This window comes from Sus scrofa, chromosome 4 (genome assembly GCF_054392235.1).
Source record: "Sus scrofa isolate SSC_HxYL_T2T_F1_AM1 chromosome 4, Sscrofa_HxYL_maternal_Yorkshire_Landrace_v2.0, whole genome shotgun sequence".
Taxonomy (NCBI): domain Eukaryota; kingdom Metazoa; phylum Chordata; class Mammalia; order Artiodactyla; family Suidae; genus Sus; species Sus scrofa.
The window spans coordinates 113,409,195-113,432,680 of record NC_139386.1 but is presented as its reverse complement, the minus strand read 5'-3'; the positions used below and the strand labels follow the sequence as shown (position 1 = coordinate 113,432,680).

General features: G+C 45.9%; 1 protein-coding gene across 1 annotated transcript in view; it reads right to left on the bottom strand.

Moving 5' to 3' along the window:
• Positions 1–4,637, bottom strand: part of KCND3 (potassium voltage-gated channel subfamily D member 3) — a 376,917-nt gene extending 372,280 nt beyond the window's left edge. The window contains exons 1-2 of the mRNA XM_085023632.1: positions 4,479–4,637; positions 1,487–1,622 (exon numbers count right to left, since the gene is read on the bottom strand). The gene's annotated coding sequence lies outside the window, so the exon portion shown is untranslated. The remainder of the gene's footprint in view (positions 1–1,486; positions 1,623–4,478) is intronic.
• Between the last annotated feature and the right edge of the window lie 18,849 nt (positions 4,638–23,486).

Below are 23,486 nucleotides of genomic sequence, written 5' to 3'. Positions count from 1 at the left end.
ATGAAGTCTACACAAAGGTGAGGGGCTTGATATTTCTCAAAATCACCTCCTTACAAGCCATCAGGAGGTGAGCATGATGACGCCTTTTTTTTTTTTTTTGCTTTTTAGAGTTGCAACCTCAGCATATGGAGATTCCCGGGCTAGGGGTCGAATCAGAGCAACACCTGCTGGCCACAGCCACAGCCACAGCAATGGAGGATCTGAGCCGCATCTGCGACCTGCGCCGAAGCTCACGGCAACGCCGGTTCCTTAACCCACTGATCAAGGCCAGGTATTGAACCCGCAACCTCATGGTTCCTAGTCAGATTCATTTCCACTGTGCCACGAGAGGAACTCCCAATGATACCTTTCTTGATAGTGCTTGTGAGGCTTATGGGAGACAACCTGTGGACAGCATGTGTAGAGCACTCAGCCAGAAAATATTAGGTAAGACCATGAATGAGACCCCAGGGGCTCAGATCCTCATTGCTCCCTGCCTCCAAAGTTCCCTCTTCATTCCTCCTGAAGGCATTTACGGACAAGCCAATTCTGATCCTGGAAACCAGTTTCTCACTCTGCCTCTTTCCCATCCCTCTCCTTAGCATCTTTCCATCTCCATATGCGTTCTCAACATAGAAGGTGCTGCACATTTTGCCTGTAGGTTGTGTGATGGTTATCTGCCCATAGGCAGGTTGGGAGTAGCCTTTAAAAAACATTAGGGCCAATCGCCCATTTGTCCTGCCCTCGGGGAGTGTTTAATCATGTCAAGTCACAACTTCATCTTCCATCTTTTTCCTCTCCTTCCAAGTCACGAGGACATTTCATATCCAACCTGTGATCTGAAGAATCTAAGCCCATAAGAGGCTGTTGGCCACACCTGTCAGGGAAACTGAAGCTGACTGAAGCAGTAAGGAGTAAATAATAGGGAGAGGGAATGAATAAATCAAACACAATGGAAGTTTCTTTCCTTAATCATAAAATCACACTGCTTCCTGGGCCTCATGGGCCATGTGCAAAGACAGAACTTGGGAGAGGAGAGCAGGGAAAACCCCAGTCCTGTGCCTTTGGTAAACAGGAGACACACTGGGGGGTCCAAAGCCCAGTCTAAGAACCCCGTCAAGTAGAAATGCCACCCCCAGAGGTGGTGGCATTTCCAAGGAGGCTGGATGGGTTTGGAGCTCTCCCAGTCCTGACCAAGAAATCTTCGTTCATTTCCAAGGGGCTTTTTGGGGAGAGGGGGGTGGTGGGGGGAGAGGAGGGGGCAAAAGTGAGGCAATCACCAGAGGCTTAGCTGAAAAGTAAGGAACAAGGATAAGGTGGGCACAGTCAGCCAAGAGGGTGAGGAATAAAGCTGAAGGCTGAACACGGGTGAACCCACCCACTCCAGCTGCCTCCCTGTGCACTTGCCAGCACGACTTGTAAGTCCCAGAAATGTCCCCTGCTGGGAGAAATTCAGCATACGAGATGTGGAGATTAGCACTTGAATTATGACATGAAGGTGACTCACCTCTCAGGAGACCAGGGAACTGGGCAACCACTGAGGTCTGTGGGTGTGGGGGGCGGGCGGAGACACGGAGCGGGGACGCTGTTCTCCAACAATCTGTCTTCATCTTAGAGCCAGTCCCTGAGGTGCCTCTGCCAGCCTGAAATTACAAGCGTAATGTCCCCTGTAATTCCCTGGACTTTGAATGATCGACACAGGCTCTGCCCCATATGCTCTTGCTGCCTCATTGTCACAGCAGACTTCCCTTCTGCCTGGCACCCCCCATATATACAGGGCTGAGCATTTGAACTCTCTTGTCTGGGAGTCCAAGGGCCCTGAACTCTGCTTTCTACATGAAGGCAATGGCCAGCTGCCCCCAGGGCAGCCTCCCGTTCCTGGTTGACATCAGGACCAGGGACAAGAAGGACTAAAGCTGCCTCCAGTGACAAAGCTGGAAGCAGCCCCAGACTGTAATCAAAAGCTCTGCCATGGGAAGAAACTTGAGTTCAAAGCCTGCCTTGAAGATGCGAGGGGCCACCTCATAAATATTCTATCTGCGTGAGAAAGTGTGGGCACTGTCGCTCCACAGAGGGCAGTTTATTTATGCTCAGCATCCTTAAGAGATCTGTGGTGCAGCCTAGATTAAAAGGGGGTGAGGTTTCATCCGTAGCCCATCTTTCCATAAATGTTTTGGGGGGATGGGTGTAACCTTTGACTTCGACTCCCAAAGGCCATATACCAGGGTTCTCTCCTCCCAGCTCATGCTTCTCTTCCCCCTTGTCAGTCCCCCAGCATGTTCTCCAACGTTTAGGCCTAGCATGCAGCCAGCTCCTCAAGACTACCTAGAATTTCTCTGCAGGAAACTAGAGACGACAGTTACCTATACCTTGCGATTTCAGTCACCGAAAGATCCATTTCTTGGTGGTCCTTCCTGTGCGAGCTGCCAAAGTGTCTTAAATCTTAGCAATAAGACACATTCCACTAGGATAAGGCAGGATGTCTCCATTAGGGTAAAAGCAGAGTTCAACTCTGATTAAGAGAGATAAACTCAGCGGCTTGTCATTTATATCCCAGTAAATTCACCTCCTCTCTCCAAAAGAGTGCCTGAGCATCCCCAGGTAAACCAAGGCCAAAAATACATGCAGTTCTGGGTATTACAGAAGCAAGAAGGCAGTACTGCCATAGGTGGACATTATGGGTCAGGACGTAGAGTTAGACTCTAATCCCAGCTGGAAGAGATTGGCTAAGTCACTCAACTTCTCTAGGCCTCTGTTTCCACCTAAAAATCTTCTCTAACTCTCAAGGAAATCATTAGAACTTAGTAGAAATGCTCTGAAAACACCCACACACACCCTTCAACATTTATTTGTTGCACATTGACCACGTACTGGGCCTGAAGATAGTAGCTGGAAATTCTCAGATAACTGAAACATGGTCTTTCTGTGCAAGGCACTTTGAGTCTAGGAGGACTAGTGGTTACCAGCAGTGTACTAAGTGCATCAATAATAGATTATGCTCACGAGTATAGGGGATCCTAAAAGGGCCTTCTAACCCAGTCCCAGATGCAGGCAGTAGGCAAAGGAATTGTCCCCTGGTTTGGAAGACTCAGTAGAATAGACCAGGCAGACATAACAGGCAGAGGGAAAGCATTCTATGCAGAAGGATGCATGAACAAAAGTATGGGAGTGAAACATTGAGATCAGGTGAGTAAGTGTGACCAATTAAGGATTTCCAGAACTTAAATTATGAAGAATGGATGTCAGGAAATATAGCAGAGAATCATGCAGGAGCAAATCATGGAGGGCCTTTTGTACTGTTTAAGAAGCTTGGAGTTTGTGTTTAGGCAATCCACTCTAGAAGGGGTTTAGGCAAGTATCATAGTGAGTTTAATTATGCATTCCTCTATCAGCAGTGTGGCAAATGAATCCTAAAGAGATGCAGAGTACAAAATTCTCTGCAAGTTGATGGTGATGGGAGGAGGCATGTCCAACCCCTTTGACTTAATGGTCTAACCAGAATGCTGACTGAGAGCTGTTATTGCTTAGAAGTTATGGCTGCTTGGCCATACACTAGGCTGGGGCCCCCAAAAGGGACTTCTATAAGCCTCTACAGAGTGCTTTTCCAGCAGCTTTTTCAGTGCCTAGATATGCTAGGCACAAAGAAATAGCCTGGAGGGAAGTCTCTAGTAGGTTGCCACAGGTCTCTCTTCCTTGCCATCCTGGTCAAAATGCCTAAAATAAATTGGATGAGATGCCAGACTTTTAGGTAACACAAAGCTAAATATAATAGATAATGCATTATATGAGAGAACAACAGCTCTAAAAATATTCTAACAGGCTGAAACAGGGTTAAAATCAATTGGATAAATTTAACCAGAAAAAGGCTAAGCCTTACTTTTAGATTTCTTCAAAATTAATTGTATAAGTACAAGATTGGGGATACCTGGATTGAAGACAGAAATATGTATTTGTTCATCCAATGCTTACTAAGCACCTGCTACATGTTAAACCCACAGCCCCCTGTGCTGACCTCTATCACCATGTATAATACATTTTATTAAAATTAGGTCTACTTCCCTTCTAGGTGAGAAACTGAGCTTTGCCTTTGTGTCCTAGACCCTTAGGCAAGGTACAGAGAAAAGCAAAGATTTCTTGAAAGTCTACATGTGTCAGAACTTTTCCATCCACAACCTATTTAATTCTTACAACAATCCTACTATGTTTATTTTTTAGATTGCAAAGTTAAGGTGCAAAGATATCAATTAAATTGCCGATGGGTATTTTGCCTGTATTTCAAAGCTGACATTGAACACAGATGCAGCCAACTTGATGGTTGACTCACTTTCCATGACACCACACTGACTCCATGTTACATAAAAGCCCAGCACGTGCCCTGGTATTGAGCTATGGCCAGACAGATCCTCCCTTGAGGTCTGGCAGTTTTGTAGGTTAAATGAGCAGGACCTGGGGTGGGGGGTAAGATGAGGGGGATGAGAAGGTTATAGTCAGTCACAAACCTCACATGTACCTCCACGTAGATGCAGCTGCTCAAAAGGTACTTGTAAGAGGCCACTCCAAATGGATTCTGGATCCCAGAACAAGGGCAGTGATGGGCTAGCTATGCTCTCTTCTCCTCAGGCTACATCCAGACTTGGGTTCAGTTTCTGCCAAGACACCTGAGGGGAACAATTCCCAATTAGAAATTATTCAGAGGACGTTCAGCATGGTAAGGGTCTAGGAAGCATATCATACGAAGAATGACTGGGGAACAGGTCGCATTTAACCTGGAGAAGAGCAGACTTAATAGGCAAATAATTATTGTCTTTGAATATTTGAAGATGCAATTATACATCTTTCCTGTTAACACATGTAGACAATTGCTGGGCTGTCTGCGTTGTGATTTCTGAATGTTGGAAGGGCTGTAGAGAAAGGTACTAAAACCTATTGAATTTATTGCCAGGGGTCAGGCCTTTATATACATTTAATCTAATTCTCATAATAGCTCTGCCCCAGTCTTCTATTTTACAGAAGAAGGAGCGCTTAGGAAATTTGCTCAATGTCACATTGGGTAAATAGCAGAACCGAGACTTGTATCAAAATTGTTGTTGCTCTTCCACAGCGTGCTTTTGTCTTCTCTTCTTTCCCTGTGATATGTGTGGCCAGACAGGACATCTGCAATGGATGGACATCTTAAAGACCATCTCTCTACATGAAGAAGAGGGCCTACAAATTCAGGGAGAATTCTTGTACTCCTTGTGTCAGCTTCTACAGTTCTTCCAACCAACTACAGCCTTCACCACAGAATCCAGAACTGAGTCAAAAACCTTCAGGCCCTTCGGGAAAGGTGACACAAACATGGGTCCAGTTCCATACCAAGACCTGCAAGGCCCTTTATAATCCACCCCCTGCTTCCCTCCATATTCTCTCCTCTCAACATCTGAGCTCCCCATGCACACTCTCAGTCAGACCACATGCTTGCTTTCCCATCCATGCTTTGGTACAAGCTGCTCCCTCTGCCTGAAATACATCCCCCACACCCCTTTGCCTGCTGGGGGCCTACTCATTGTTTAGATCTGAACTTGCCTGTCACCACCTCTGGGTGACCTCCACCCTTGACAGGCTTCACTGTCCTTCCTGACCCTGCATCTCTCTCTACCCTAGCACTTTTCTCACTGTTAGAGCTTTTCTGTAGCCCCTTGAAGGCAGGGACAGTGTCATGGTCTTTTGCATCTCTAGGTCACAGTGCAGTGCCTATGACACTATGCCTATGACATAGTAATGTCAAATGAATGAATGAATGTACGAATATGGACTTTGGGGTCAGTCAAATCTGGGTTTGAAAACAGGCTCTACCATTCACAGATTAGATTAAAACCCTTGGCAATTTACTCAGTCTCAGAACTGCAGTGTCCTTATCTGTTTATTGGGAATAATAATACCTACATCATATGAGGTTGTCATGAGACAACTAGTAAATAAACTAGTCCATACAATTCAGTGGAGTTAAGAATGATGGGACCAATAGAGTACAATATTTTTAGAGTCCAAACTAATTAGTCACTAAAAAGCTTTCTTATTCCAGGAGTTCCCACTGTGGTGTATCAGGCTGGGGATCCAGCATTTTCTCTGGGGCAGCACAGGTTCAATCCTTGGCCCAGTGCAGTGGGTTAAGGATCCAGTGTTGCACAGCTGTGGTGTGGGTCACAGCTGCAGCTCAGATTTGATTCCTAGACCAGGAGCTCCACATGCCATAGGTGCGGTGATAAAAATTTTTTTAAATGCTTACTTATTCCAGAAGGCATTTTTTTTTCAATGTCAGCCATTACAAAAATATATTAACTAACCAAAACCAGCTACTCTTCTCCTGGGAGCTTGGCCACAATGGTGCTGGTGCCCTGGGTTGGTCAGTTGTTGGTCAGTTGCTGGGCCTGGATCCATTCCCTGGGTTTTCAGGCTGAGAACAGAGAGCACTTCTGAGCCATGTTGTCCTAGTGGCTTGGAGCTCAAGGCCATGTGTTTGATGCAGAGAAGGCCGGTCTGGGATGAGTGAGAACAGCCCTGGAGGATGAAGATAAAGAGCCCTGGCGGCCTGAGGGGCCCTGGTCACAGTGTTCCTGCAGCCAAGGTAGTCTTGGCCTCCTGGCAGCTGGGCTCTGAACACTTAAGTGACAGAATAAATGGATGTCCTCAAAGGACAGTCACATTAAACTCACCCAGACGACTTGTTGGGGGGTGGGGGGTCAGACGGACAGAACCAGACAGAGAGGACCTAAGGCGGGGGCCAGTGTAAGGCAAGCTTTCTGGTCCCCTGGGGGGAGCGCTACCTCTAACTTCACAGGGTCTCTCTGTGGGTGCCATGGACATGAGTTTGGCTGCTCTCAGCAGAAACCTACTCATTAAGATGTTTTTTATAGGATCTCTCCCTTCTCTGACTCAGTCTCCCATCCCTTACAGTGCTCCTGGGATCCTCTCCACATAAACTCTCAGCACACTCTTCCCCTCTAAAAAAAGGCTCCAAGAGAAATACAGCTTAAAAAACAAAAAAGGGATGCTAAGAAGAGGCCCCAAATTAAACACTAATCAATTTCCTCAATCTCTTTTTCCAAGACACCAGGCAGAGAGCCGCTCTTATTGCTGGCCGTCTGGTGACTTGAAGAATCTCTAAATATGTAAATACATTTTTGTTAAGTCATTAAGCTTGTAGAAATAAGAAATTAATTAGCATTAGTATGTTGAATCACTTAGGTGTCAGTAGCTAGTATGGCTAATTGGCATTTAATAAGTCTTGCTATCTAATTTACTATGAATTCCATTAAACATTAATTAATTGCTTAGTTATTCTTTACCCAATTATTATATGTTAACGAGCATTTAATAGCTTATTATTTGGGTGACTGTCCTGATGGCAAATAAGTTACCTGTTAATTCTGGTTTGCACAGATCGGGCACACTCCTAAAATCATTCTCTTAGACATAATCAATTAATGGATTAATTAATTAATATAATTTAAAACCACTGAAAAAATAATCATCCATTTACTATGCCACAATCCCCTAGTTAAAGTGGCAGAGCTCTCTGGGGTTTGTTTATCTGCTATCATGTCAGTGACATGCAATACTATCCTTACCAATGCCATTAAGCCATTTCCCAGCCCTAATAAACTAGCACACCTTACAGTACATTATCACTGGCCCATGTGTAAGTCTCAGAAGGCTCATTTACAGAGTAGTGTGACTGACACCAAGGCCAAGGTCACTATTAGAAGCCTAATGTCTACAACAAGGGAGGAGATGGTCCTGGCCTGCTTGGTGCTGGTCTAGCCGCACTTGGAGTATGTTGTCAACTCTTGAAGTGGCATCTTTAAGGAGATAAGACTGACATCATGTGAAGAATTGGTGAAGAAATTGAGGATTCTTAGCCAGATTTAAGACAAAACTCCTGGAACCACAGACTCTCTCTCTCTTCAAATATGATGAGGTTTGTGACAATAAACTAGTTTGTGTCTTTTTTAACTTATTGACTCAATTGAGAGTACTAGGACCATAAGCCTAGAGGGAACAGATTTTGGAGTTAGTAAGAACTCTCTGAGGATGGAATGAGCTGCCTCTGGAATAATGAGCTCCCTGTCACTGGAGGAATTCAAGCATAGCCTCAGCAATCTCTTGAGCAGGAGGGACTCCAGCTTCTTCTTTGAAAGGGTAGCTGGAGGAGATGATTTTCCGATGCTTTCCAAGGCAGAGATTCCATGATTGTCACGACTGTTGCTTGCTCTACCATCTAGCCAGTCTGGATACAGTCTTGGGCCCACATTATCTGGTTCACTTTCAACTCTAGGCCAGAACTTCATGGGTGTGCATAAGCACTTTGAATTCCTTTCTTCTCGGTAGCCTGGCTTCGAAAGCATCTGAATGGCACACTGGAGAGAGCCATTTGACGTGCTGGTTTCCCCTGGTTGGGATGCACCCTGGCTTCCCCTCAGGTGTCCACCACCAGCCCCCTGTCTGAGGCTGTGCTTAGAAGGGATCAGCTGAGCCACCGGAGTTATTTATTTTTGACAGGATGAGAGAAAGGGCAGGCCCCTGGCAGGCCAGTAAACTTAATGAAGTTTGTAACAGACTGTGGCCACATCAGCCATGTGATCAAAGCAGGCATAAGCCACAAGAAACTATTAATTAAGACTCTCACTATCTCCCTCTTCTCATTTCCTTCCTTATGGTGACAGTAACCACTCTAATTGTTCCCAGGCTTTCAAGGATTCAAAGGCAGTTTTTCTCTCTCCAGTCTCTAAGGGCCATTGGAAGTCACTGTCTGGTGCAGTCTCTGGTAGACCTAAGTTCCCACATTCTGAGCTCTGCCCTCTGAGAGGGGGAGGTGCCCTATGCCAGGTGCCTGCTCCCTCGTGCCCCACATACACAAGATTCTGCCCCACAACATTCTTGCTGACCTTCCAAGCCTGACTCCAAATTCCCAGGAAGTCTTCTCTGACTGTAACCACCTGCTTCTACCCCCTTCTCTGGGGCCCTGCTTCCTGCTTGATGGTCATTACTGCAGCCTCCAGGCACTGGGTTTGTGTCTGCTGTTTTGACCTTAAAACTATTCCTGGACTTGGAGTGTACACATCTGGGCAAGGGTAATACTTAAAATATTTAATCACCAGTATAGTAATATAAGTCAATAAATTTAAAAATTTTAGATCTATTCCCTGTTGTTCTCTAACTAAAACCACCTTCCAAGTGGTGCAAGTTGTCCTGCAGGCTACTCATCAAACCATGCTAATAATATCCTGTTCGTTTTGTGATTTTTAAAAATTGCTGGTGTGATCTTTTGTTTGATGCAGCTGTCACTAGCTAAGTGATGGCCCTGACTGTGATGGGCTGTAGGGGCTGCATCAAACTCTTCCTGTGATTTTTCTACTCAATTGCTAGTCAGGAGGTCCCCAGGGCGGGGAGCTTGGTGCAGGTGTTTCCTGAGGTCAACACTTCCCACATGGCCCTGATCCAGACCCCTGACCTCTGTCCCCCGGCCATGCTGCTACCAGCCTTGCCTGTTGCAAAGCCCCATCAATGCTGGGCCACCCTGGAGCAGGGGCGGGGGTCGGGGGGAGGCTGTGTACAGCCCCACAGTCTCTGTTTGCTCAGCAGCTGCTGGGAATCCCCATATCTACTCTCCACTCGTCCCAGACCTCATGACCCACATTGTGGCCAACTCCAGGCAACGCAAAATAGAGGTTTATGGTCCCAACCATTTATACTATTCACCAGCTATATCGAAGTGGTTTAATGCTTCAATAACAGGTTCACTATTCCAGTGCATCCACAGATCCTGCCTTTCCATGTACCCCATCAGTCCCAAAGGGCAGAGGTTCTCAAATGCATCTGCCCTTTTCAATGGTGACAGCAAGCCCACAAAGGGTCCCACAATAGCAATAAATGACACTGCTGTTTTGCCAGCACATCAGGCCTCAGAAATGGTGCCCACATACTCCCTCTCCCAGGCCACCTCCAGATCGGTGGAAGGTCTGGTCTCCATTCTCTGCCTCCTCTCCTGACATTGCCCCGTAAGCACTAGCCTGACTCTTCATATATTCTGATTTAGAAGTATAATATGATCAAACACAATAGAAGATAATGTAAGTCCATGGATCTCTTCCTGAAGGTGTCAGAGGCAATCAGGGGCCACACAGACAGAGGTAGCCACAGCTTCTGTATAAATCTCTACCTGCTCCAGAGATTTATGGAGACAGATGGCTATGCGGGGGTGGAAGGGGAGGAGGCAGGAGCAGAAGGCATGACTTATGACTGCTGTCTACCAAGGCAGGCCCCGGTTGTTGGAAACAGCTTTCTTGCTGCCTCTGTTGGCTAAGGCCTCAACAAATGTAGAAAGATGAACTGGGGGTCTCCCATCAGGGGCTGAGATTTTCTGTAGCAAAGTACATTGGCTACAATAACTCCTCTCCATGCATAGCATTTATCATCCAGTGCCCTCGGCGAGGGCTGGGGGACCTAGTGGTCACAGAGGAGAGCCATGGGCAGTGTCAGGTCAGGATGTGAATGACAAGGAGCGAATCCAAAGCTGCGATCTCCTGCTCCCCTCAGCCCCCACCTCTGTCCTCAGAAAAGTTACCCATTCAATTAGCTTAATGACATGGTGGGAGCTGGTATTTCCAAACAGTGAAACGGCTGAGCTGTGATCATCTAGTGGCTGATATGAGGCCTGTCAGGCAGCCTCCGCAGTGGCACAGAGACCCGATCAGCGTGACACACATTTTGGGGGAAGTGCTGTACTTTAGTCCTGACACCTGGATCAATGGTGCCCATTTCAGAGGGCTGTCTTCCCAGGGAAACAGACAAGGTAGTAGCCTCTTGGGCTCAGCTGACTGCAGCAGTCTGATGCCTATCTCGCCCCTAGTCCTCTATCCTGTGTTCCATGCAGTGAACATGCTGGATTGTGGTGGGCTCTGAGTCCCTGCTTCACCACTGCTGTAATCCTAGGCAAGATGCTTAACCATTCACTCTCCCCTCAGAAAAAAATAGCAATGACAACCCAGGTACTGTGGTGCAAACATTTAAAGAGCTAATGCAGTAAGGATTCCAGAACATTCCTCAACACCTTGGGAACCTTCCATAAGCCAGGCAGCTGCGGCTGGCTGTGTATTTGTTCTCTTCTCTCTCTTTTTCTGTTACTCTCTACTCTTTTGGTCCAAGCCTCTGTCTCCATAGATTCATCACTAAACCTTCCCCAACTTCAGTCTTTGTCAGCTGGTGTCCATATTTAGCTCCTGCTCTCTTTACTAGGGTCCCTGGGTCTCTCTCTGTCTGGGTCTCCATTTCATGCTGTCTCCCTTCTTGGCTATTCAATATATCCTGCAAGCCTAGACTCCTTTTCTATTCCTTAGTCTTGGAGCATTACGGTACCAGAGGGTTTCAAATCCCAGGCAGGGAAAATGAACTTCCCTGAATGGTGCTGACTGCTGCCTTGGTGAAGCTTGTGCTGAGAAATCCAGAATTTACTACTGTAATTATCCCCCCTGAAGCCGAGCCAACTTGGCTGGACTGGCAGAGCAGCATGCCAGTCAAGAGCCAATTGCCACCCTCCCACTGAGCACGGCCAAGCTAAAAATAGGCATGGGGGCTAGGGCAGCTAAAAATACTCCTCTTACAATGCAGCCTTCCTGCGCCCCACAGACTGCAGGCCAGAAGGCCAGGGGCTCCGGGAACCCTGAGGTCTGCAGCTGCATGGCTGTAGCTGGGCAAGGGAAGGGAGTGGGTAGGAGGAAGCACAGGCAGGGACCAGGGGCCTGCAAGCCCATCAGCAACTTGGGAGTGCACACCGGGCCACTAAATGGGTCAAGGATGCCAGAAGCCTGCAGAGCACACACAGGGCAGTGCGAGGGTTCATGGCCACTCCCCGACCCCGCCCCCAGCCAGTGGGGCAGGAGTCAATGCTGGGTGCCTGGGCACGACCAAGGGCTTCTTCGGCTTTTGTCTCCCACTCTGATCTCTGGTGCTCCTTCCTAAGACTACAACTGCCTTCAGTCTACTTACTGATTCTTCTCTTCTGCCAACTGATGCCTCCTTGGCCCCAGAAAGCAGAGGTTTTCTGTCTCCCAACCTAGCCCAAACACCAGCCATCAAGAGCGGTTAGCCTCCCCCGGAGGGAAGACACAAGGTTGCCCTCACTGAGCATCAGCCTGTAGTCATCCCAGCAATGCTGTGAGGCCAGCATTATCATTTTCCTCACCCCAGATCTTATAGGCTCAGAGGAGCAAAGTAATTTGCCTAAAGCTTCACAGCTAGTCAGTGCAGAGCTCAGATTTGAACTTCCTTGGGTCCAACTGCAGCTTCTCTGCTCTCTCCTCTACATCGGAGGTTCTCAACTGGGGGTGATTCTGCCCTGCAGGGGCCACTTGGCAATGTCAAGATACACTCCTGGTGGCTGTAACTGTGGGAGAGGGTGCTACTGGCATCTAGTGGGTAGAGGCCAAGGATGCTGCTAAATATCCTGTAATGCGCAGGAGGGTCCCACACAGCCAAGAGGTATCCCACACAAAACGCAAGAATGCTGAGGTTGGCAAACCCCTGCCCCTCAGCTCTACATCTTGCTGCAGCCCATTCTCCATCCGAGTGGTTGTCAAAATTACCTGAGGGGTTGTTAAAATCAGAGACTTAAGCCCCACCCCAGATACTCACATTCCCTGAGTCTGTGGAGTGGAGGTCTGGGAATCTGCATTTCTGCAAGCCCGCCACCCTCCTCCCCCAAACCCCAGCCTTCCAGGAGACTCCAATTTAGGTGTTCTGGGCACCACACTGAGAAATGCTTTCTAAGAGAAAAGGTACACAGAGCAGGTCCCAGGACTGTCAGCTCTGACTAACTCTTGGTGCAAGGTAAGCACTTGGAAGACATTCCACAATAAACACACACACACACACACACACACTGACGGCCCATAGGACAAATTTGGTGGCTCCCCTCAAGTGCCTATCAATTACCTAACAAATTGCTTTCCTTGACCAGTGGTCAATGGAAGCATGAATCAGTGTGCCTTGCTCCCAACTCTTTTTTTGATATAAACAAACCAACACATTGCACAGATGGGATCGTTTGGATCAGCAGCTGAAGTAAGAATGAGAGAAACCACAGGTGCATTGTCAAGATTAATACGCAGGCAAGGTTCGGAGTTGGAATGGTACCAGGTAACATCACGCCTGGATAGGAAGGCAGGGTAATATGAATTGACTAAAGACAAAGGGAAAACAAATGGAAAGTGACAAGCAAAAAGGGGAGCAGCCAGAGCTAATGGGCTGAGTAGCTAAGATTTCCACCCAGCCTACCCACTTGGCTCTTTCTTCCCCACCATCCAGGAACTATCCCCAAGACTACACTCCTAAGCATCTGGATGGATGACAAACCCTGCTCTGTGTCAATAACAGCTCCCCTATTGTTATCAGTTTGGTTCAACAGATGTTCACCTCAGTCAGGGAAGACAAATGAGACCATTGAAGAAAAGCCACATGCTCTGAGCATCTTCCCTCCAAAGGAAGGTTTCTTATTGGAGTCAAAATTGCAAGAGTGAGCAGAGGTGTGGGGACAGCTCAACCTGGGTCAGGAATAAAGAAACCTGCCTTCCACCTTCTTGCCTTCTCTCCTCTTTTCATTCCCCCACCTCCCTCCCACAATTTTTTCCATGAGCAAGGAAATTTGGTGGCCCCAGTGGAAACCTCATTCCACACAGACTCCTAGAGAATCCCTGAGCAAGGACTTACAAGGAAGCGGTTTTCAGTCTGACGTTTGAGTGGGTGGCAGTTTCACCTTTGTCTCTGATGCTCAGAGTGTAGAGCCTGGAGGTGCAGCAGGGTGCCATTTATGGGACTGAAGGTGCTATTGGAGAGAGATGCTCAGAATTTGGAAGAAAATGAATTCAGGACCACAGAAAGAATATACTCTTAACTATCAGGCTGACAAAATCTTGTCAGCTGGGAAATCTACAAATCCAGAATGGTGGGTCATACTGTATGGCCTCTAGAAGCATCCCACTTGCTGCAGATGACTACTATATGCCAGGCCACAGTAGATGTGCAACAAATATTTATAAATGAGTGAATGAACCATTATCGTACCAATGGGCATGAAGAATGACGGGTCCTTTTCTTCGAGTCCAATTTTTATCATATTCTCTTTATTCTCCTACCGGCTATTTTATACATCTTGAAAATCTAGAGTGATACCCAGACTCTAAAAACTTTAATTTATAGGGCAACTTCCCAGTCATGTCAGCACCTCTTGTCCGTGGGAAACTGAAAGACTCATCCACTTACCCTTAGATTCCAACCTCTATGGCTTCAGGTGAAAGGCCAGGCATGGACCTATGCCAGGCTGGGACATTCACGCGTGCAACACATTTTTACGGAATTCCTAGTAAGGTAAGACACAGTGCGAGACGGTGAGAAAACAATGGTGAGAAATAATAGACATGACCTCTTTTCATCTAAACCACATTCTGGTAGAGAATGATGTTAATGAAATGGTGATGAAATTATAAAATTCCACTGTGATAATTGAGTACTCTGGATGATAGTTACAGGGCAGGATGCTGAGAGTGTTTGACAAAGGTGACCCAGCAAAGTTGGGGGATAAAGAAAGACTTCCCTTGAAGTAGCAGTGTTTTAGCTGAGAGCAGAGGGCTGAGTAGGATTTAAACAGATTGGGGAAGGAGGGTATGATTTTTCTGGGTAGAGGCCCAACACTGGAGGGAGATCACCACTTCCAAGAAATTGAAAACAAGGCCAAGGAAAGGCCAAGGAAGACAGGAAGCCAGCATAAGGCCTGGCTGGTTCAACAATATAAGAGTTCCCATCATGGCGTAGCAGAAACAAATCTGACTAGGAACTACAAGGTTGAGAGTTTGATCCCTGGCTTCGCTCAGTGGGTTGAGGATCCAGCATTGCCGTGAGCTGTGGTGTAGGTTGCAGACAAAGCTCTGATCTGGCATTGCTGTGGCTGTGGCGTAGACCAGCAGCTGTAGCTCCGACTGGACCCCTGGCCTGGGAACCTCCATATGCTGCGGGTGTGGCTCTAAAAAGCAAAAACAATAATAATAAAAAATATGGGTGCCTGCTTAGAAATTTTTTCCCACCAACTTTGCTCTCAATAGCTTGGGCTAAAAGAAACTCTGTGTGGCAGCAATGGAGAAAGTAAAGAGAGCCCCAAAAGGTGAAGTTGGAGGGACAGGCAGGCCAGAAAAGGCAGGATGTAAGGATATCAGATTTTAGGTTTAAGAATAGTTGATAAATTATAATTCTATTTAGGCCAATTATGGCTATTCCAAATTCACGAGAAGGAGTTCCCTGGTAACCTAGAGGTTAAGGATTCAGCATAGTCACTGCTGAATCCCTGGCCCAGGAACTTCTGTATGCCATGGCCAAAAAAAGGGGGGGGGAACCCACAAAATCAAAACAAACAAACCAAAACCCATGAGGAATTCAGTGAAGAGTTAAATTTTAAGCAAAGACCTGATCTAATTTGCTTTAAAAACAAAACAAAACAAAACAAAACAAAACTTCCTTCTGGCCCAATATAAAGAATGCCCAGAATATGAGAGAAAGGGCAAAAGTGGCTTGAGGGAGACTATTTAAGAAACTGTAGTGGTAGTCATCTCGTCAAGAGATAATGGTGGCTGGAATAAGGGGGGTGTCAAGGAAGATGGAGAGAGAACTGAATCAAGAGATATTTGGGAAGTAAAATCTATAAATTTGATGGTGGGTTGGATATAGGGAAAGAAGGAGGGGAAGGTGCCAGAGAGCTCCCCTGGATGGCTAATGACGGTGTGGAACCTGGGAAAATACCTCACGGGATGGAGTGGGGTAGAAAGAGCACAGGCTTTGTTTGGTGTGAATGAAATTAGAAGTGCCTTTGAGACAAAAATTGAAGTCAAGCAGGCCACTGGATTTGGGGGTCTTGAGCTCAGATGAGGGGTCTGGGGTCATTTATAAATGTGGGAATTGTCAGTGTGGTCACTGAAGACATGGGAGTGGCCAAGCTCCCCCTGGCCACCTGAGGAGGTAGCATGCGAGGAGAACAAAGGGGGCTGCTGGCAGATAACCCTGTGAAGGATCTGAGTGGTGGCTGGAGGGACAGGAGGCAAATCAGGCACGAGACACAGAGCAGATTCCCTCTCCCACAGGTTTGGAGCTGGGACTCAGGGGTCAGTTGGTTTCTAGCACCAGGACTGAGGGAGCATGGCCTTCCCTACCACGTGCACGCTGTGCCAAGAAAGCCCATCTGCAGGGAGCACCAGGGCTGGGGGAATAGAATCAGAGGGAGAAGGCAACATAATACAGACACAGAGTGCAGACAGATGGAGAGAGGACCTAGGGGGACAGACCTCCAGTACCCCGCCTCCCTCATGCCCCTGCGTATCCTTCCTGAGAGCCCTCTTTTTCTTTGAATTGGTTTGAACAGGTTTCCCTTTCTCGGTGGAGAAGCATGAAGCCAGGAGCGAGCAAGCCATGTGTTGGGGGCAGGGAGCCGACTGGCCTGGGCTGAACTGGCACAGACAAGGAGAGGAAGTCAGGCCTGTCACTGGGCACGTGTGCTCAGCACCTTCAGATGCAGTCGCTCAAAGACAAGAGTTGTTATCCCCCCAATTTAAGTGAGAACACAGTGACCTAGTGACTTTCCCAAGGTCACAGGGCTAGTGCACTAGAGATGAAGATAATAGCTAGTCTTTCTGATCTTAAGTGCAAGAGCCCAGCTGGACAGAGAGGCTGTTTTTGTGATACATGGAAAAAGATCTCTGAAGAGAGCATTAGGGACCAGTATGGACCTTTTAGCTGGTAATAATGGAATAAACATGGTGCCGGAGAAGAATGATTAGGATCGATATGAGAAGAATGGATTAAAGAGGGAAGCTGGAGGTGAGGAAGTTAATCCTCGTATCCATCCCAGTGGGAAGTGGCAATGACTCCTGTCCCTGCCACTGTGGGCGGGGGGTGGAGAAGGCAGAGAAATGACTATAAAGCTTCTTCATAGACTCAGACTGAGATAAAGCTTTAGGAAATTAGAAAGAGCCTTTCATGAGGCATGAACTGATTCATCTGGATTTGTTTTAATTTTCTATGCCTTGGGCTCCCTGTACTCCAGGTCTTACAAACAGCTCCGTGGTTCTCACTCACCCAGGGATGGGGATACTGGCGAAGGAAGAGGTTGGCTTGGGGGAGGGAGGCCGTGGTGACCGGGAAACCCACCAAAGTCCCCACCACCCAGGGCTGGGCTCACGGTGGGCTGGGGAATGGGGGAGCACCCTGGGAAACCTGTGCTGTGATCCATGAACTGGGCACTAGATCCTGAGGATGAGGGGACTGTCCTGACAATGGGGCCTGAGTGGAGAATGAGAGAAATGGGTTTGGAATGTAGGATGATCTGGATATAAAAGGTCATCCAAGTAATGGGCTGCTGTTGAATATTCTAGAATGAGGGTGCTTGCTGGGAAGAGGAGAATATGGTCTGGGGATGCAGCACTGCTCCGGCAGTGTGGGGACTGCATAGGAAATGGGAACTGGGAAGAGCAGCTGTAGGGAACAGGGCCATGCTGGAATGGAAACCTAGTGCTTGAAGCGGGAAAACTAGCAGAGAGGAGACCTGAAGCCCAGCTGTGCCACAAGGGCTTCTCTGAGCTGACTTGGCAGGGGCATCTCCTTTCCAGAAAGACTTTCTCTCTGGTGAGGAAGCGACCTGCAGAGAGGGTCTGTACCAGCTGAGGCGGGTGATGAATGGGTGGCAATCAGGCCAGTGGCTTTCGAATGATTTCCATCAGAGAGAAAAACCCTGTCATCTCATTCCCAATTTTATTTTGTTCCATTTCACCTCATAGTTCACTTAATGGGAGCTGTCAAGGCAATTCTTTTACACACACACCCTCCCCTTTTTCTGGCAGCTTATGCAAACTGACAGCCTGAGAAACATGGGTTTTTGGAAGACCTACAGTGAAATACATTGTTAGAGCCCCCACTCTTAGGTTCTATGCATGTGTATGCCCTTCTGTGAGTACAGATTTTTATGTGCTCCCCTGTGTGTCTTCCAAGTGTGTGTGTGTCAGGAGTGTGTAAGACCAAATGGAAAGAGCCTTGAATGAGAAGTTGGATACGTGAGTTTGAGTTCTAACTCTGATATGTAGGGTCCCTGTGTGATCCGAGTCTCAACTAACTTACCTGTAAAGTGGGTATGATACAGGCCCTCCATACCCCAGAGGCCATCATGAAACTCATGACACAAGGAACAAGAAACACTCCCTTGTGATCAATAAATCTATTGATAATCACAACTATCGTCTTTGTCCATGAGGGGTACCTCTTGATCTAGTCTGAGTCTGCGGAGTCTGTTTTGATGCTGCCCCCTCTGACATCTTAGACTCCCACTGCCTTGATCGTCTCAGGACCACCATGCCAGCTCCTTAACCTGATATGCTGGCTGCTCCCCTGCTCCTACTCCAAGCTGCTGACCATTGCCAGACAAAGTCAGGAGCCACATCTGCGACCTACATGGCAGCTTGCAGCAACACCTGATCCTTAGCCCACTGAGTGAGGCCAGGGATTGAACCTTCATCCTCATGGAAACTACTTGGGGTTCTTAACCTGCTGAGCCACAACGGAAGCTCCCAGTCCCAACTTCTTAACCTGGCATTTGAGGCCCTCTGCAAGCAACCTCTCCAACTGTATATCCTGCAACATCCCAAACTCCAGGCAATCAAAGCTGCTTGCCAGTCTTTGAACATACTGTGCCCTTTCCTGCTTCTCCATCTTTACTCCTTCCTCTTATTTATGCTGGAAAGTTCTCCTTCCACATCCCATTTTCCTCTGTGGAAATCATATGGACCCCTTGACTTGTAGCTAAAGTTCCACTGTCTCAGAATGCCTTCTAAAATCCCCTACAGACATCTGAAAGAGATCCTACCTTCTCTAGCGGAGCAGGTGAACAAGAATACTCAATGATGGGCCACATCACCCATAGACATAAAGGACTGTCTTCATACCAGGGCCAAAAAGAATAAAAAAAAATATGGAACTTAGAGTATCAGAATGAATGGAGGGTGGGCAGAGGAGATCAAGATGCTCAGAAAAAGCATTCCACATAGGTGGCTATGGACCTTGATTCAGGACAGAATACATGCCGAAGTTTCTATTGCTCCTCAAAACTTAAAATTTCTAAAATGATTGAAAATTATTTTTTTCCAGTTTCTTTTTTAATTGTTATTTCCCCAATACATTTTTTTTCTACTGTATAGCATGGTGACCCAGTTACACATACATGTACACATTCTATTTTCTCACATTATCATGCTTCATCATAAGTGACTAGACTTAGTTCCCAGTGCTACACAACAGGATCTCATTGCTAATCCTTTCCTTAAAAAAGACACATGCACCAGCATGTTCATTGCAGCACTATTCACAATAGCCAAGATATGGAAACAACACAAATGTCCATCGACAGATGATTGGATTAGGAAGATGTGTGTGTGTGTGTGTATACAAAATGGAATACTACTCAGCCTTAAAAAAGAACAAAATAATGCCATTTGCAGCAACATGGATGGAACTAGAGACTCATACTGAGTGAAGTAAGTCAGAGAAAGAAAGACAAATACCATATGATATCACTTATATCTGGAATCTAATATAGGGCACAAATGAACCTTTCCACAGAAAAGAACATCATGGACTTGGAATAGACTTGTGGTTGCCAAAGGGGAGGGGGAGGGAGTCAGGTAGATTGGGAGTTTGGGGTCAAGAGATGCAAACTATTGCCTTTGGAATGAAAATTATTTTTGAAATATAAATACCCATGGACCAAAAAACATGGACATGGAGAGCACAGCAAGTGAGGAATTTTGACATAATTTTAGAAATTGGAAAGCAGATGGAAAAGAGACAGCTGATTTAGCAGAGCAGAGAAACCTAAATTCCTGTTGTGAGGAGGCTAATGAGAGGCAAGCTGGTCTCCACCTATATCAAATGCCTCTTAAGCATCTTGTCTTGCCTTTCATCACTGTTCCTCACCATCCAACATGCCATGACCATCTGTGCAGGGGAGCCAAGCAAGTTCACACAGGCGCAGTCCAACAGCAGCCCCTCTCACTACAGCACTACTCCTCCAGCTGCCCTCCTAGAACTTTCCCACCAGCGCTATGGGACTAGCACAGTGCCCATTAGAAACAACTAAGAGCTACCAGGAACTTAACTCCCTACAGGGTGAAACTTGACTAGTAGGAGCAATGGCCTAGTGAATACACTCTTTTCCCTTCCTGCCCTCAGGTAGATTGCCCCAAAGTGCACTTGTTCATATTTGAAAGTCAGTCTTGTAAGACTGAGGAGTCAGGTGACCTTGAACCAAGTGGTGGCCAGCACAGTAATGCATGGCTGCGTAGACTCCCTCTCCTTTTCTGCCTCCCTCCCGTTTTCCTTACTCCTGCATCCCTGGGATTGTATTGCCTGGGATTGTATTGCCTGGTTGAATACAGTGCTTAAAGGCTACGCTTCTCAGGAAATCAACACAAACCCACAAAAAGTCCAAGAATAGGCAGCTTCCATTTACTTCTGAACACAAGTATGAGGGATGGGGGTAAAGATAGGAGGAGAGAAATATCATATTAGATCACTTATATGTGGAATCTAATTTTATAATGATACAAAAGAACTTACTTACAAAACAGACACAGATCCACAGAGTTTGAAATCAAACTTATGGTTACCAAAGGGGAAATGTGGGGGTGGAATAACTAGGAGATGGGTTTAACATATACATACTACTACATATAAAATAGATTACTAACAAGGACTTATTATATAGCTCAGGGAAATCTACTCAATATTCTGTAATAACCTATATGGGAAAAGAATCTGAAAAGGAATGGATGTATGTATATGTATAGCTGAGCCACTGTGTATACATCTGAAACTAACACAACATTGTAAATCAACTATAATCCAATAAAGTTTTTTTTTAAAAAAAAGTCCAAAACCCCAGATGCACCCACAATCCAGGATGCCAAGAAACTCTACCTCCACTGTCCCTGCTTAAGCCTTCAGTAAAGTTTATTCATTGGCAAAGTTTAAATAAGCCTTGGGGGAGCTCCTGTTGTGACTCAGTGGTAACCAACCTCACTAGTATCATGAGGACACAGTGCGATCCCTGGCCTCGCTCGCTGAGTCAAGGATCTGGTGTTGCCCTGAGCTGTGGTGTAGGTCGCACATATAGCTTGGATCTGGTGTTGCTGTAGCTGTGGTGTAGGCCGGCAACTATAGCTCTGACTTGACCCCTAGCCTGGGAATCTCCATGTGATGTGGATGCCCCCGCCCAAATAAAATAAAATAAAATAAAATAAAATAAAATAAAATAAAATAAAATAAAATAAAAAAGCCTTGCAGACATCAGGCACAACTGAGGGCAGGACTGAGTCACATTTACTGAAAACTTGAAGATTAACTGATAGTCTTAGTAGCAGAAGACAGAATCCAGAGCAAAAAATGGAAAGAGTAAACTTTAAAGAAATAAGACAATGTAGAAAACAGAAAAAAAAATTAACTGTTAATTTCCTAAAAGAGAAGACAATGCACCCATGGAACAAAAGAAGAGTATATAAAAAATTGAAAAACCATAAGGGAATTTTTTTTGGCCACACTCATAGCATACCTGGGCCAAGAATTAAATTCGCACCACGGCTATAATCAGAGCCACAGCAGTGAAAATGCCAGATCCTTAACCCACTGAGCCATGAGGGAACTCCCATAAGGGAATTTTTTTATTAAAATGTGGGCAGAAATAACAGTTTCAATAAACTGACTGGAAGGAAAAAAGTGAGGGATCAATTAGAGGCCCAATATCCAACTAATAAAAATTCCAGAGGAAAAATGAGAGCACACAGAACATGCTTTGTAAAATGAATTTTAAAAGAACCATATCAAGACACATAATTTCAGAACAACAAAGCTAAAGAGAAGCTAAAGACAAAAAGAAGACAAAGATAAAGAAGAGAAAAAAAAGCCATTAAAAAATCAGATATCAAAATGGCATTAGATTTATCAACAGAAACATTGGAAGCTAGGAAACAATAAATCAATACTTTTAAAATTCTTAGAGAAAAGAATTCCTTCTAACCTAGAATTCAATACCCAACCAAACATTGTTTTATTCTGTCTGACATTTTCAGCAAGATCTGAAAAACTTTACCTATTATGAACTTTTCTCCAGAAGGATGTACTCCACCAAAATGCAAAAACAAAAACAGAACCCAAGAAAGAAAAAGACATCAAATCAGAAAAGAGAATTTCTAACATAGTTGAAAGGCTGATTTCTCAGTGAAAGGAACTCCCAAGATAAGAGCAGTGCAGTGGGCCCCAGAGAGCAGCCAGTCCGGAGGGAATAGGATGGCTGAGGGCTTTGGAGGTATTTTTTCCCAGAAAAAAATGGAACAGACAGATTATCTCATGTGTTGAACTTTATCAAGACAAGTTTGTTAGTTTTGCCAAGGAGTTTGAAGATGAGTTATTTATGTATTACATACTAAGCAGACAACTAAATGAGCAAAGATTGATTCTAGGGGGGAAAAAAGTTATTCAAGAACAGAAATATAAGCTATACGCTCTGTGGCTGAACTGGTAACATTTACATAGCAACAATAACATACACTGTTTAATCCAAAAATGTTACATAACTATGCTAGGGAGGTGGCAGGAAGGAAACATTTGTGGTAGGGGTGGGTGCAAGGAGGGCGTGTGGTGGAAGATCTGAATTCTCTTCTATTGCGTTAGGAAGACAGCAATATCTAAAATTTAGAAATCAAGAAATAATTGTAAATGTGTTTATTTCAAAACAAAGGCATTATTATCAAATAAAAGAGCAGAACAAGTTGGAAGTGGTTGCTTTTGGGCAAAGGGACAGAGAGACAAGGAGAAGCAATTGCTCTTTTCTGTCATGACTCTTGGAGTACCCACTGAGTTTGAACGCTATGTTCACTGAACACAGAAGAGAGAAAACTGTAACTATCTGTTAAGTTCAAATTTTTTTATTGTTTTGGCCTTTGGACTGAGGTTCCAAAGCTGGGAAAAATGATGATTAAGTGCCCACACATTCTGAAGAGGATACTTAGGCACATATCATCTGCTGGGCTTACCAAGAAATAGGATGTTCAACCCATGACCTTCACCCCTCCCCCACTTCCATCTCATATGTGAAAGAGAAGGCTGGAGGTTAATCAAGCAAGGTCAGACAGGAGATTCACTGGAAGGTGTTGGCTGAGGAGGGGGTCTGATTTCTGCCCCCCAACCTCAGCCTTAAGAAAATCGCTTCTAGAAGGTATTATAAAGAGGAGAAGGCAATCTTTGCTCCATGGGGCAGGAGCAAAGCAGGGCAAGAGTTTCTGGGGAACCTGGAGAGTTGGAGGGACGTGGGGATCGGATACTGGCATCTGACCCACACCAGCAAAATCAGAAGGCAAGGGGCAAGCTGGAGTCGCCTGAATGAAAGCCCG